Raw genomic sequence first — 12,529 nt, 5'->3', positions numbered from 1 at the left:
AGTTTGTTATTACCTGCACTCTTAACACTCCATCTGCAGTGTTAAATCCATCTGTTGCTGAAAATATGACTATATCTTCAAGGGTTTCTGAATCATCATGCTGGTACCTTTTAACATAATTATAATGAAAAGTGATATTCATTATCCAGCGGAAATTAGAAACCTATAAATATGAGGGGAGGGGAGCAAGGGAAGAGCTGAGGTCCAGTGTTGCCCACAATCTCAATTGATCATGTTGGCTTCTCTCACTTGAAGTATTGCTCTGGGCTCTGGATTTAGCACCACCAGCCCCACTATTTTCACTGATGTTTTGTTAACACCTCTCATGGGGAGCTGGTGCCTCAGCTTTATTCTGCCAGGGGGAGGTGGGCAAGAGAAGTGGCTTCATGACTGGCATGCACATCAGGGTGTGCAGACAGCACAGAGCTAAGGGTGTGTCCCATGGCCAAAGATCTGGTGGGGCAGGATGTCAAACCTTGGGAATTGCTCACCCCTCTGAGGAGGAATGGCTGAGCTGGACCCTTAGCACTGGGCTGTCACCTGCTGAAATGGCTAGAGAAATGTTCTGGTCCTTCCTGCCTTTGAGAATGATCTAAAGCAGAGGGTGCTATTTCTAAATGCTCAGTTAAATTTTCAGAATAAATATATCATTTTTTTGTGCATATATCTTAGGTGTTAAAGAAACCCCCTCTTTAATACAGCAGCAGCTGGTTTAAGTGTGCTTGCAGGTAACAGAAGGCAAAGCTTATGCCACAGTCTTCCCTGAACTCTGCTCCCTCCACTTCCCTTTGCCCTGTTAGGATTTGTCCTTGCAAAACTACAAGGCTCATTTTTAAACCATTAAAAGAAAAATATGAATTTTCAGACACCATTACACAGTAATGAATAAGATACAAGCTTCACTTCCCCCCAGATCCCAAAGCAGAGGGTCCATTTTTGAAACTCTGGGTAGTAACCAGCTACGGAGAATTTTACAGGAAGAACTCAAAATAACTTATTCTAAAAGCCCTCAAACAAAACTCCTTCCACCTTGGCAAGTCCATGCAGATCAATGAAACTGGAAAGAGGAGGTTTATTAACTATAAAAACTTTCAGATCCTCATGGGAGCATGAAGCAGGCTTTTCCTTTGCTGCATCCAGGGGGGACTGTACTAGGACCAACCATTCCACCAGTGCACCTGCCCTCAGTTTGGGCCTGAAGGGGTTCTCTGGGCTCAGCAGGTGTGCCTGTGCTGTTGGAATAAAACCAATCTTGTCACTTGGCATGAGAGATGGACAAAAACACAAGAAAAACAAGGGTACCTGTCTATCTAAGACTGAAGTAAGAAGTGAAGCTGCTGTGCCTTCTCAGTAATAGAGGGCAGAGATGCTTTCCTCTGTGCCATCAGAAATAGGGGATAAGTGGGGTATTACCCCACTGTGGTGGCTTTTGAGGCTTGTGGATTTCTGGAATCAATCTTTCTTCTATCTGAAAGAAATCCACAGGGTTAATAGCTAGAGGCACACAGCTAAAATGTGATTTTGAGAAAAACAAGAACAGGATGATGCAGTATTGCTACAGAAGAGAAAATGGGCTTGGAGTTTTAAAAATATCCTTCAGAAAAAAACATAGAAATTAAAACTACTGAGCTGACTGATGAAGCTTCAGTATTGTTTTCCTCTCACCAAGCTTTTATTGTTATTCTTTGGAATATAATTGGTGATTATTTTCTACTTGGAGTCTGACACAAATCTTACAAGTTACTGAAGGTGCTTGGAAAACAAAAGAATAGGTTGTTTTATTTCTCTTCGTAGACAATTTGCTGTCAGAAACAGTGAAGCCTCTTGAATAACTCCCAAACTTCAACTGCTTGTTTTAATTTCTCCAATAATCCTTTCCTATGGTGTATTTTCTTCACTACAAGTAACTTTTGCTTTTCTGCTTTCCCACTATTCTGGGTAGAATGGTCTTAGGGCAGAGTTTAACCAGTTAGCTGAAGAATATAGCCTTGAGCATTATAAGCTTTACACAGCACACTCAAAATTCACCCTCCACAAATATTCATTTAATACTGACAGGAATTTTGCTCATCCCCTTAACCTAGATGGTATTTTAGTATTTGCTAGAACACTTAACAAAGAATACATGCGCACATACAAATCCCAGATGGAATAAATTTGATGAATAATTTGGATTTGTGGAGAAAATGCTTGCCTGGATCCTTTCAAGGAATGCAGGCACCTTGAATAAGCTTTATGCTCTGACTTTAGCAGGGGCTTGCTTACACAATGGTATAATACAAATACATTTGAAAACTATAGGAAGAAGTCAGGCAGTAAATGTGTGGAAGAATCTTCAGTGCTTATTATTCAGCAAAGGAATTGCCAAACCTGGATTTTTCAAACAGTGCCGTGAAAAGATAGAAAGGTAGAAAACACTTAACTGAGTGAACTTTCCTGCCAGATGTGTCAAAGTGCTGGCAAGGAACAGAAACACCAGCAGTGGGCACAGCTCACCATTTTCATTTTTTATTGAGTGAAATCAGAGATGGGGTTTGACTGGTTTGGCACAGAAACTGCCAAGATCTCACTCTGCAGAGTAACAGGAGTGAGCACAGTTCCTGCTGTTTGCCATGGGGAACCCAGGAGCTTGTGCAGGTCTTTGAAATATGAGGCTTGTCCATTATCAAAAAAGAAAGTGACTCACATTGCTGGAAAGCACCGGAGTTCTCACTGGACAGATTTCAGTGAAACACTAAGAAATTCACTGATTTTGGTTCTTTTTTTGCAAGAATCATGGAGGAATTCTCCAATCTCTGCACTGATGTGGAATATTTTTCTCTGCAATGAGGCTGCACTATCTTCAACAGTCAGAAATAGGATTGAGAAGGTGATGCTAGGCTTCTGCCTTTTTTCTACTTTTGTGTTTATTTGTTGTATTTTAACTTAAACATTTAGATTCCAATAAGCATAATTTGTTCTCATGCCTCTCCCAGGACCTTTCTATGAAAGCTTTAAAAAAATATAGTAATAATACTTGCAAATTATGTCAAAAGCTTTTCTTGTTTACCTGAAAGATGTCAGGTCTGAAGCAACAGGATTTGTTGTGTTTGGTTGGCTTTTAGGCTGCAAAAATTAGCTTCCACACACTGTAAAAATTTGTAAAAGGGAAAAAGAAATGTTAGATCTTTTCCCTATCACCTTATAAAGTGTAATTCAGCTTGACAGTTTCATATACATGGGAGAAGTGAGAGAAACAAAGCATTAACAGCACACACGAGTTGATTGTCTGGAGATTTGGTCTCTGGAGAGCAGAGCTGACGCCTTGTGATGGTGCAAGTTTCTTTGACAACGAGTTGCATGTAGTTCCAGGCTCACTTTGGCTCGTGTAACACAAGGGAACAGTCTAAAAGATGGCTGAAAATTGTGGAAATCCAGACTGATCCCACTCTGCTGGTACCAGCTCAGCCCTCAGCTCATCAGTTAATAAAAATTCTCTTTCAAGCATTGTTTTTTTTCCAGTGTCTTGACATTTCTTTTCATTTTCTATATTTGTGAAAGTGTTGCAAGGAATGAATTGAGACGGCATACCTAAAGAAAAAAAAGAAGAAAAATAAAAATTCAATTGGTCTTTTTGCTTTTGCTTTCACCTCTTTTAATACTGGTGGAAATTCAGAGCAAGTCTTGATTTTAATCAAGTCATTTGTGTAAAACAGAAGCGTTGTATTATTACAGATGAATAGCTCCAACCTTCTCATTCCTGCACAATTTCCTATTATGCAATATTTCTCTGCATGGCTTTCAAATATTTTGAATGCTATGTCATTATAAAAAAAAAAAGCCATAATTACATGAGCATCAAAGATTAGGCAGTTCTTGACTGTCAGATAAAATGAATTTAAGTGAGTCATGAAAATACCTCTTCTTCAAAATTATGATGGTAGACAAGGCTGTAGAAGAGATTGCTTTGCAAGCAGATTGACACAGGGATATCTTAAAAATACAGCACAGATTCTTTTAGGCACTTGCCTGCTGTTTTTCTTTTCTCCTTTTACTCCTGTATTAATTCAAGCCCAGATAACCCCATCCATCATACCATGGGACCAACAGCAGTAAGGCATTTTCAGCTGTGTGGACAGCTCAGTCCTGCACTCCCAAACATTCATGGTCCTCCCCAGGCTGCAGCACCTACTTGGCCCATCTGCAGTGGATTTCTTGATAACCTCCAGCACTCGTTGGCTCGGTTGTTTCAGTGAGAATATAATAATCACTTGAATTAAACCCACAAATAAAACATCAATATAGGTGTTTCAGGAAGGACTATCTTCCCTTTTGCAAGCTTAAAGATGACATTGCTCATCAGGTTGTCATCTGTTGGTGGGATGACAATGGGACACCATTGCCTGTTGGGAATCCAGTGCCTAATGCTTTGCCTTCCATCAAATATTCTTAAAACAGCCCAATCCTTGGCTGTGTCTCTCTCATCGTGCTGGAAATAGGCAACTGCATCCTCAATGTTTTCAAACTCGAGGCTTTTGCCTCCTGTTATATAAATGCAGAAAGAAAGTTGCCATGTGCTCTTTCTATCAACACAAATTACCAATAACATTTTCAAATTTAAGCAGATGAGACACACGTCTTCTGTTCCCCGTGTAAAGGCTGGAGCCACTTAAAACCAACAGGAGCCTTTTCATTCACTTCAGTGAACTTTAGATCACGTTCCAAAGAAGTGACATGATTATTTTTTCACCCTCAAATATACATTGGGCTGTCCTTAGTAACAAGCCTGAACTCTGCAGACTCTCACTGCAGAAGTTCCAAAAGATGTGAAAATCTTATGTTTCTTTCAGAAGAATTTATATTAATTTTTCTGAGACACATGCAAAAAAGTCTAACATTGACTAGGCAGATGATGGGGGTAGGTTTAACAGGATAAAATGTGCTTATATTCTATAGGTGTTGCATTGCATCCCATAGTTGAATCCAGATCCAACACAACACCTCACACTATGATCCATCCATGCTGGGAACCTTCCACCAGCAGGAGCTGGACAGCATTCAGGTAATCATGGGCAGCAGTCTGTAGAGGATCAGGGAATCACAGAATCACCAAGGCTGGAAAAGACTCCAAGGTCATCAAGTCCAGCTGTCAGCCAAGTACTACCTTGTCAACTAAACCATACCATGGATTGCTGTGATTTGCCTCTCGCTTTTTGAGCACTTCCACTCTTGGATGGCGACCCCACCACTTCCCTGGGGAGACTGTTCCAATGTTTGACCACTTTTTCTGTGAAGAAATGTTTGCTAATCTCCAATCTAAACTCTCCCCTGGCACAACTGGAGGCCATTCCCTCTTGGTCTGTGTATCCTACGCAGCAGGGCACTACTCCACAGCCCAGCCCTATCATACACATGCATATAAAAACTGAAGGCTGATAATAAGCATTTGCACTGCTGTTCACAAAGAGCCACACAGCAAAATCCAAGATGCCACATCCTCTCTTGTATCCACTTTAAGCGATTCATTTGGGGAAGGGAGGTTTTATAATGTTTATTTGAGCCTGGAGGAACTATCCAATAAATGTTGAGTGTAATACCACAACACTTTCCTGTACCAAGGGAATTCTCACAGGGCTTGTGTCTGCAGCAGGCAAGGAAAAGCAACAGCTTTCCCCCCTGAGCCAGCCTGCCTGCCGTGTGCCAGGTCTGCATGAGCCCGGGGTCCTTCCAGAACAATATGTTAACCAGGAAATTGGAACTTTGGAGTAGAAACTTAATCCAAGACCAGAAAGAAACATGGAAATGTGTACAAACAGCTCTCCAACTGTTGTATTTAAGAACACACTTTTTTTTTTTTTTTTTTTTTTTTTTTTTTTTTTTTTTTTTCATTTCTGCCTTTTTAGTCCCCCTTATTGTGAGCAGGAAAAGGTGCGAGATTAGGGTAACAGTAAAAGTGACGAAAATTTTCACAAACTAAAGGACAGAAAAGAGAAAAGCATCTAATTATTACCCTTTTTTCTCCACCCAAAACCTTCTTGAAGTATATTCCCACTTAAAATTTAGGCAGAGGATATATATATATGTATGTATATATATGTATATATATATATATATATATATATATATATATGCACTTTAACAAAGTACTGTTGTGTGTAGCACTACCTTTGGAGTACTCTTTGCAGAATACATTTTATGTAAAACATTGACTCTCAGCAAAAGTTTGTAGAGGTATGTGCACGTGAAATATCCACAGGATTTGCCTTATCCCAGCACCATAAAAATTGTCATTTTGTAGCAGACTCACTGCCCAGCCACATTCTTTCAGACTATGTAAGCAGGCTAAAAGACCTCAAGATCACAGTGCATCCTTCTGTTCTCACTCTGGGAGCTAAAATTCTCTTCACTTGTGAAAATGTTGCATGATTTTTATTTTGCAAGTCATCAAAGAGCATGGAGTATCTTAAAATAAAAAACACCAAAAAAAGTCTAGAAAAGGTTCTGCACATATAAGAGTCTCCAGACTTGAGTTTTCCACATTCTGAAATTTATTTGTATGTCTAAATTCCTTTTTGCTTAGAGGAGCTAAATGCAAAAAGACTTGGAAGGATGGGCCTTTAAGTGAGAGCTGTAACTTCAGTGCTGCAGCTGGACAGAGCAGCAACACAGCAGGGACAAGTGGGAACAAACCAGGCACACTGTCATTTTCCTCCTGAAATTCCAGGCATTTCAACACTTAAAACCCTGTGACCTGTAAAATGTTTGTCTTATCTAACCCTCAGAAGCCTTCAGAGTTTCTCCTTCAGCAGTCAGAAGCTTTGGCTATTGCTCAGCAAACAAAAGTACACCTCATTTGCAGTGAGATAACTCCACAAGTAGAATTAGCACTAACAAAGAACCAATTCCAAGGTGTATTTTTAAAACACTCATCAGACTTCAAAGAGCCACAACTCCACTGTCCCAAATGTACCTGCAGGTGTATTAACATGAACTCAAAAGCACTGTGAGCTCACACAGTGAAGCAAGAGCATATATAACCCTCCCAACCCATGTTCTACCCAACCTTGGGAGCTTTGGCCTTCACACTTCCTTTTGAAAAATGGGCTGCAACAGGAGAACTGCTCATGAGCACATTATCAGTTGCTTGAAACTCAGCCTAGCAAAACAAGCAAAACAAACACTCCCTGAAAGATTAATGCAGCATTTGCTGACTGGCAAGCTTGCTTTGGATGTAGTACAGCAGTGCTGACTGCAGACAGCCAGGCTCCATTACTTCATAGACCTGTCTGGCAGCAGGAGACACATCGGGTGGCAGGTACCAGCTCTCAGATCACAGAGATCCTGCCGAGTGAGGGATGTCACGGGCTGTGCACAGCCCTCCAAATGGGTGAGCCACCCCTGCAGCAGGGGGTTAGCAATGTGCAACGTTACTTTTTCCCTTTGCTTTTTCTGCATCTTCAGCATCTTGAGCCATGGCCGTCAGTGTGCAAGGGTGAGCTGCTGAGCTTCTGAAATGAACATAGACACAAAGGCAGCTTCACATTGTGTTTGTAATACTCTATCAGTACATAAGTCCAAACATTTTCTATTTATGAATAAAAAGCCCAGTGAACCTTTGCACTCATGTTAGCAAGGGCAAGGGAATTCCCAAAGGCAGGCGAGTGCACACGTGTGGGTGTGTGTATATATAGACATCAAGCAACTCTTGGAAGCATCAACAAGTTACTGGGATAATGCTAGAGAATTAACAGTTAAACACAACAATGACCTTCTAAGCTTTGCCTCAGACAGTCAATAATCTTGTCCCAGTTAATGCAGCTGGCAAAATTCCCATTTGAAAGGGTAGGATTCTCCAGTAGACTCTTGAACAACTGCACAAAGAAAAGTGATACACAGGTTAGCATAGATGCGCAGAGCAATCCAGTCATGGATTTTCCAGATTTTGGCACTTTTTTTTATTAGTTATGCCAGCTAAGTGTAGGAAGGAATGGCATGGATGATAAGCCCTGGAGAACTTCAAAAGTCCAGTTTTTGCTCTTTAATCTGGACAACTGGAATTCTGCATGGGAATGATGCATACACTCTCCACAGGGTCAAAAACCCATAGGATTTTCAAATTCACAAAAGTGTGTAATTGTCGCCATAGCTACTTCAGATCCAGTCCCAACTAGACAAAAAGCCCCATTAGCAAGCTACCCCTTGTCTACTTTTTATAAATAAAATTAACTCAATTCAGACAGGTAATCACAGGCATGTTTTTAGCTAAAAATGGAGAGGGGCTGTGATAAACAACTATTTCTTTCCTATGTAATTTATTAATGGCAAGGCACTGACAAGACACTGACAAGATACTGACAAGATTCATTACAAGACCACAGAAAATTATTAGGAGTTCAGGTACTAGAAGGCCACAACTTTATTTTCTTTCAAGATCCATTAAACTCTTCCACATTGTTTTTTTTTGTTTTTGTTTTTGTTTTACCACTATTTTGTAAAGACACCTTCAAGATGTAAAAGAAAGCTAGATGAGTTGCAAGCTAAGACAAACCCTTGTTAAAAATCTAGGCAATGCTTCTACAACAAACGCTTTGAAGTCCAAAAATAAGCTTATTCCAACACTTATTCCAAGATTCCAGTTTATGCCAAGATTTGTTTTCAAATCTTTCCTTCTAGTTTCATTTTTTCAGATGTTCAGGTAGATGCCCCTTCTCCCCTGCCACTACTTGACCTGAAGGAGGGAGCAGTGCCTCCAAAGCCATGCTCCATGCAGGCAGACTACAGAAAATGAAGGCTGCCATTCTTCTGCCTGCTCTGTCAGATGTGCCATACAATTTGTGGAATTCCAGAGGCATTGGTCCAACAGAAGGAATCCTTGACTCCAGCTTGCTGGTCTGTACATGAGGAACAAGTATTTCTATGATATTCTCCAGTTCAGCAGACCTGAAAGCAGAGGATTTATTACACACAAGATCAAGAAGCCTCTCCTTTGATCATTTATACAGTGAATGAAGGCATTCAGAGCCCAGCTCCAGCACACTCTGAAATATTTCTGGACACAGCCAAGAACAATAACTAAACCTTGGTTGGAGAGCAGATCCTTTGCTGGGGGACATCACACAGCAACTTGTTTGATTTTGGTGGGGAAACAACAGTTTACACAAGCTAAAAATGTAATCCTTTTGCACATGGAGCTCTTCTTTGTAAACCATGCTTTAATACACATCTGGGAGCCAGATAATAAACACTTCAGATAAATCACTGGAAGTTTTAGAGAGCTTTACATGCTCTCTCAGACTTTCAGTTGAAGAGCAGAGGCCACAAGGCAGCACTGATTACACCTCAGTAGCAAGTAACCATTATAAATATCAACGTTGCATTCATTTGCACAGTTTCTGTGAGCTTTCTGTTCTATTTCTGAAGAGCTCTCTTCAGATCTCTACATCTTTTGTTGTTGCACTTAGGTACTTACACCCCATGCTTGAGGGCTGGATATCCCACTGAGCCTTGAAACATCAAAAAAAGATGGCCAGAACATTTCTTTCTCCTGTAAATCAAATAGCTCCATGATGCCCACAGCAAGTTTTCCCCATGACTCAACCCTTCATTCAGCCATGGCCTGTCCCAGAACTGGGACAGCACCTGCAAGTTATTGTCACCTTGAAAGGAGTCATTCACCCCAAGCACTTGGGATTTTAAGGTGTAGGGAAGTCCCAGTCAGCTGGAGCTACCCAAGGAGATCAATATTTGTCAAGAAGTTTCTTTGACACTTGTCTGAGGTGTTGTTCTGGAGTGATCTTCTCGTAAGAGTTACCACAGCTCATAATTAACAGCTGAGATTTTTCAGATGGACATAAAAAATTAGATGGTGGACAGCTTCCAACAGGGGTGAGCTTTAGAAAACCGTAGGTGGCAAAAAATGCTAAGACAATGATTACCTCCAACTCAGTATTAAAACACAAAAGAGGTCCGTTAAAATTTAAATCACATTATCACAACTGAGTTCCCACTTCTAAGTTCTCAGACTTGCACTATTTTCTTCCAAAAACTGGTCAGCCATTGTCAGTATTATTAACTTCTTAGTGGCAATCAAAATTTTTGTTAAAATAAATGGTAGTAACAACTGGTAAAGAGAAAAAAACAAACATTATTTTACCAGCCAAATCCAACAGTGTTGTCTCAGGAGGCACCTGAAATTTTGCTTACATAAGTACTGCAGGCTTGAGCTCATGCTAAGACAATCTCAACAACATTTTAAGCTTTAGTAGAATAACTTTCATGTTATAACTTCATTCAGTCATTAAGACAGCAATAATTTAAGATAGGAAATAAAGAAGAAAATTTGTCTTTGCACAAGTTATTCTATGAAGGACTGGAGTATTAATATTATTGGGTACATAAAACCCTGTGCAACCATGGAAACCATGGCATTGGATCCATTCAGCCTCCAAAGCTGAGCTGGGCCTATGGTTGCTATGAGAGGATATAGCACACACCTCTCAGCAGTTCTGCTTAGAAAGTTCTATTGTGTGTTTGTCTCCACTTCATATCAGCATAAAGCTATTTGTGGAACTGAGGTTAAGGAGAGGGTTCTGAAATCTGAAAACATACCTTACAGATTAATTTAGGAAATCAGTTGCTCTTTCACAACAGTTTGGGGCATATTTGTGACAATTTGACTGATATCTTCCCTTGTTCTGAAAAGATAAAAAAAGGATATAGTGAATTTGACTTGGAGAAGTTAGGGATTAATTTATATTCCAGGAGCATATACATATCCTTTTCAAGCTCCTCAGCCCAGACATCCTACAGACAGCCTGCAGGAGTTGGTATAGAAACATGCTGCTGGTTTTTTAATTTAATTGCAAAATTTTAAGGAAAAATATAAATGTAGATCTTTTGAAACACAATAAACTCAGAACTGTAGCTATTATTTAATCAATTATCTTTTCTAATTGCAAGAGCAATTACACTAGGAACAATAACATGGCAAATAAAACCATCTTGATGTACAATAATAAAGCCTAAAAATCAAACAGAAGTTTTCTAAAAGCGTTATGAACTCTCAATTCAGGGAATGACATCTGTAGCAGGGTGGGGTTGGAAAAAACTTTTCCTGTGAAAAGCATGGAAGTCACCTAAACCAACAGCACACTTTTGTTTAAAGTGAGTTATTACGCGTTCAAAGCAGTTGATGATCTCTACATCAGCTCCTCTGACAGCAGCTCCCCCCCCACCAATTTTCCATGCTCAAGGTGCTGTCCTCAGACCACCTCTTCCCTCTCAGCATCAGAACAGTACCCTACCCAAGCCATTCATATTCCAACTTTCTGTGTCACTGTCTCATTTAAAACCACTTTTCCTACCTTGCAGGACCTGCTCTTCGTAGTTTGGTCTCCGTAATGTTCACCATCTGTCCCCTCTCCAAGCTGATGCCTCTGTTCCCCAAGACAAATTTTGCTGCTTCTACATATGCAGGATGCACCAGAAATACCAGAATATTCAACTTGAGAAAACTGAGAAGAGTTTCTATCTTCTGAGTCCAGGTGCCTCCTTTAGTGTGGTTGAAGTGTTCAGCGGATGACAGTGCTCGTTTCTGGGAGTAACAGTCAGGAAAAGCTTGGAATTGTTTCCAGCTTTACCTCTGTCAGAAGAAGTTTTTACTTCTATTTCATTTTAAAGTCTATAGAAAAGCCACCCAGTTTCCTCCAAGCTGTTGTGGGTGCATCTCGCTCGGTGTCCCCCAGCGGCCCGGCGGCCACGGCTGAGCAGCTCACAGGTGTTGCAGGTGTTGGATAGGTGAAGGTCAGTAGTTCACCTGAAGAGTGTTCAGCAGATGGAGATGGCTTCTCTGGCACTCAGACAGGCTGAGGAGCATGCTCCAGAGAAATATCTACAATAACATCGGAGCAGGCAGAAGATGTTTACCTGAAGGTGTTCTAAACTGTACACTCAGCACCAAAAATGCTTATTCAGTTGTGGCAGTAACCAAAAATTACAGAACCTTATAGAACCTTAAATTACAGTAACCTTACAGAACCTTAAATTCTTTACTTACATAGCAGATGGCAGAGCACTCTTCTTCCTTTGCTTTTGTTTAGTGGACCATTATTTTGGAAGACCTAACTCCAAGGGCAGTTTGCTGCTTTATGCAAGACTCACATGTCCTGCACAAGAAACCAAAGTGGATCAAATCCAAAAGCTTAGCACCAGAAAGGGCAAGCGTGGTTCACAGAGGGTGGTGCCACATCCATGGAGGATGTCATATCTCCTTAGCAAAATCTTCTCTAAAATTCCTCAGTACCTCCTTTTTCATATATGATTTTTCCAAATGTGATTGTAACACCTGCATCCTACTCCTGCATCACACTTTGCTCTTACCAAGCAAAACTATTGGTGTATAAATGCTTTCATAAAAGTGCTTTTGGAAATGTCTGTGTGAGAAATACCAAATTTGGTATAGGCAAATGGCCAACTCCTGATTTACAAATGGTAACAAATCCCTCAGCCTGAGCCTTTGCCATTAATTTACAAAACAAACATTCTCAGGAAG

At 40.4% G+C, this 12,529-nt stretch overlaps 1 long non-coding RNA gene across 1 annotated transcript; it reads right to left on the bottom strand.

Moving 5' to 3' along the window:
* Nucleotides 1-8,459: 8,459 nt before the first annotated feature.
* Nucleotides 8,460-11,869, bottom strand: LOC144246736 (uncharacterized). Its single transcript, XR_013340406.2, has 3 exons — nucleotides 11,343-11,869; nucleotides 10,588-10,673; nucleotides 8,460-8,919 (listed from the first exon to the last, which is right to left on the bottom strand). It is a non-coding gene; the product is annotated as an uncharacterized LOC144246736 (long non-coding RNA).
* Between the last annotated feature and the right edge of the window lie 660 nt (nucleotides 11,870-12,529).

The sequence above is a fragment of the Lonchura striata genome, chromosome 8, assembly GCF_050655825.1.
Source record: "Lonchura striata isolate lonStrDom1 chromosome 8, ASM5065582v1, whole genome shotgun sequence".
NCBI lineage: Eukaryota > Metazoa > Chordata > Aves > Passeriformes > Estrildidae > Lonchura > Lonchura striata.
This window is presented reverse-complemented; position numbering and strand designations above follow the sequence as displayed.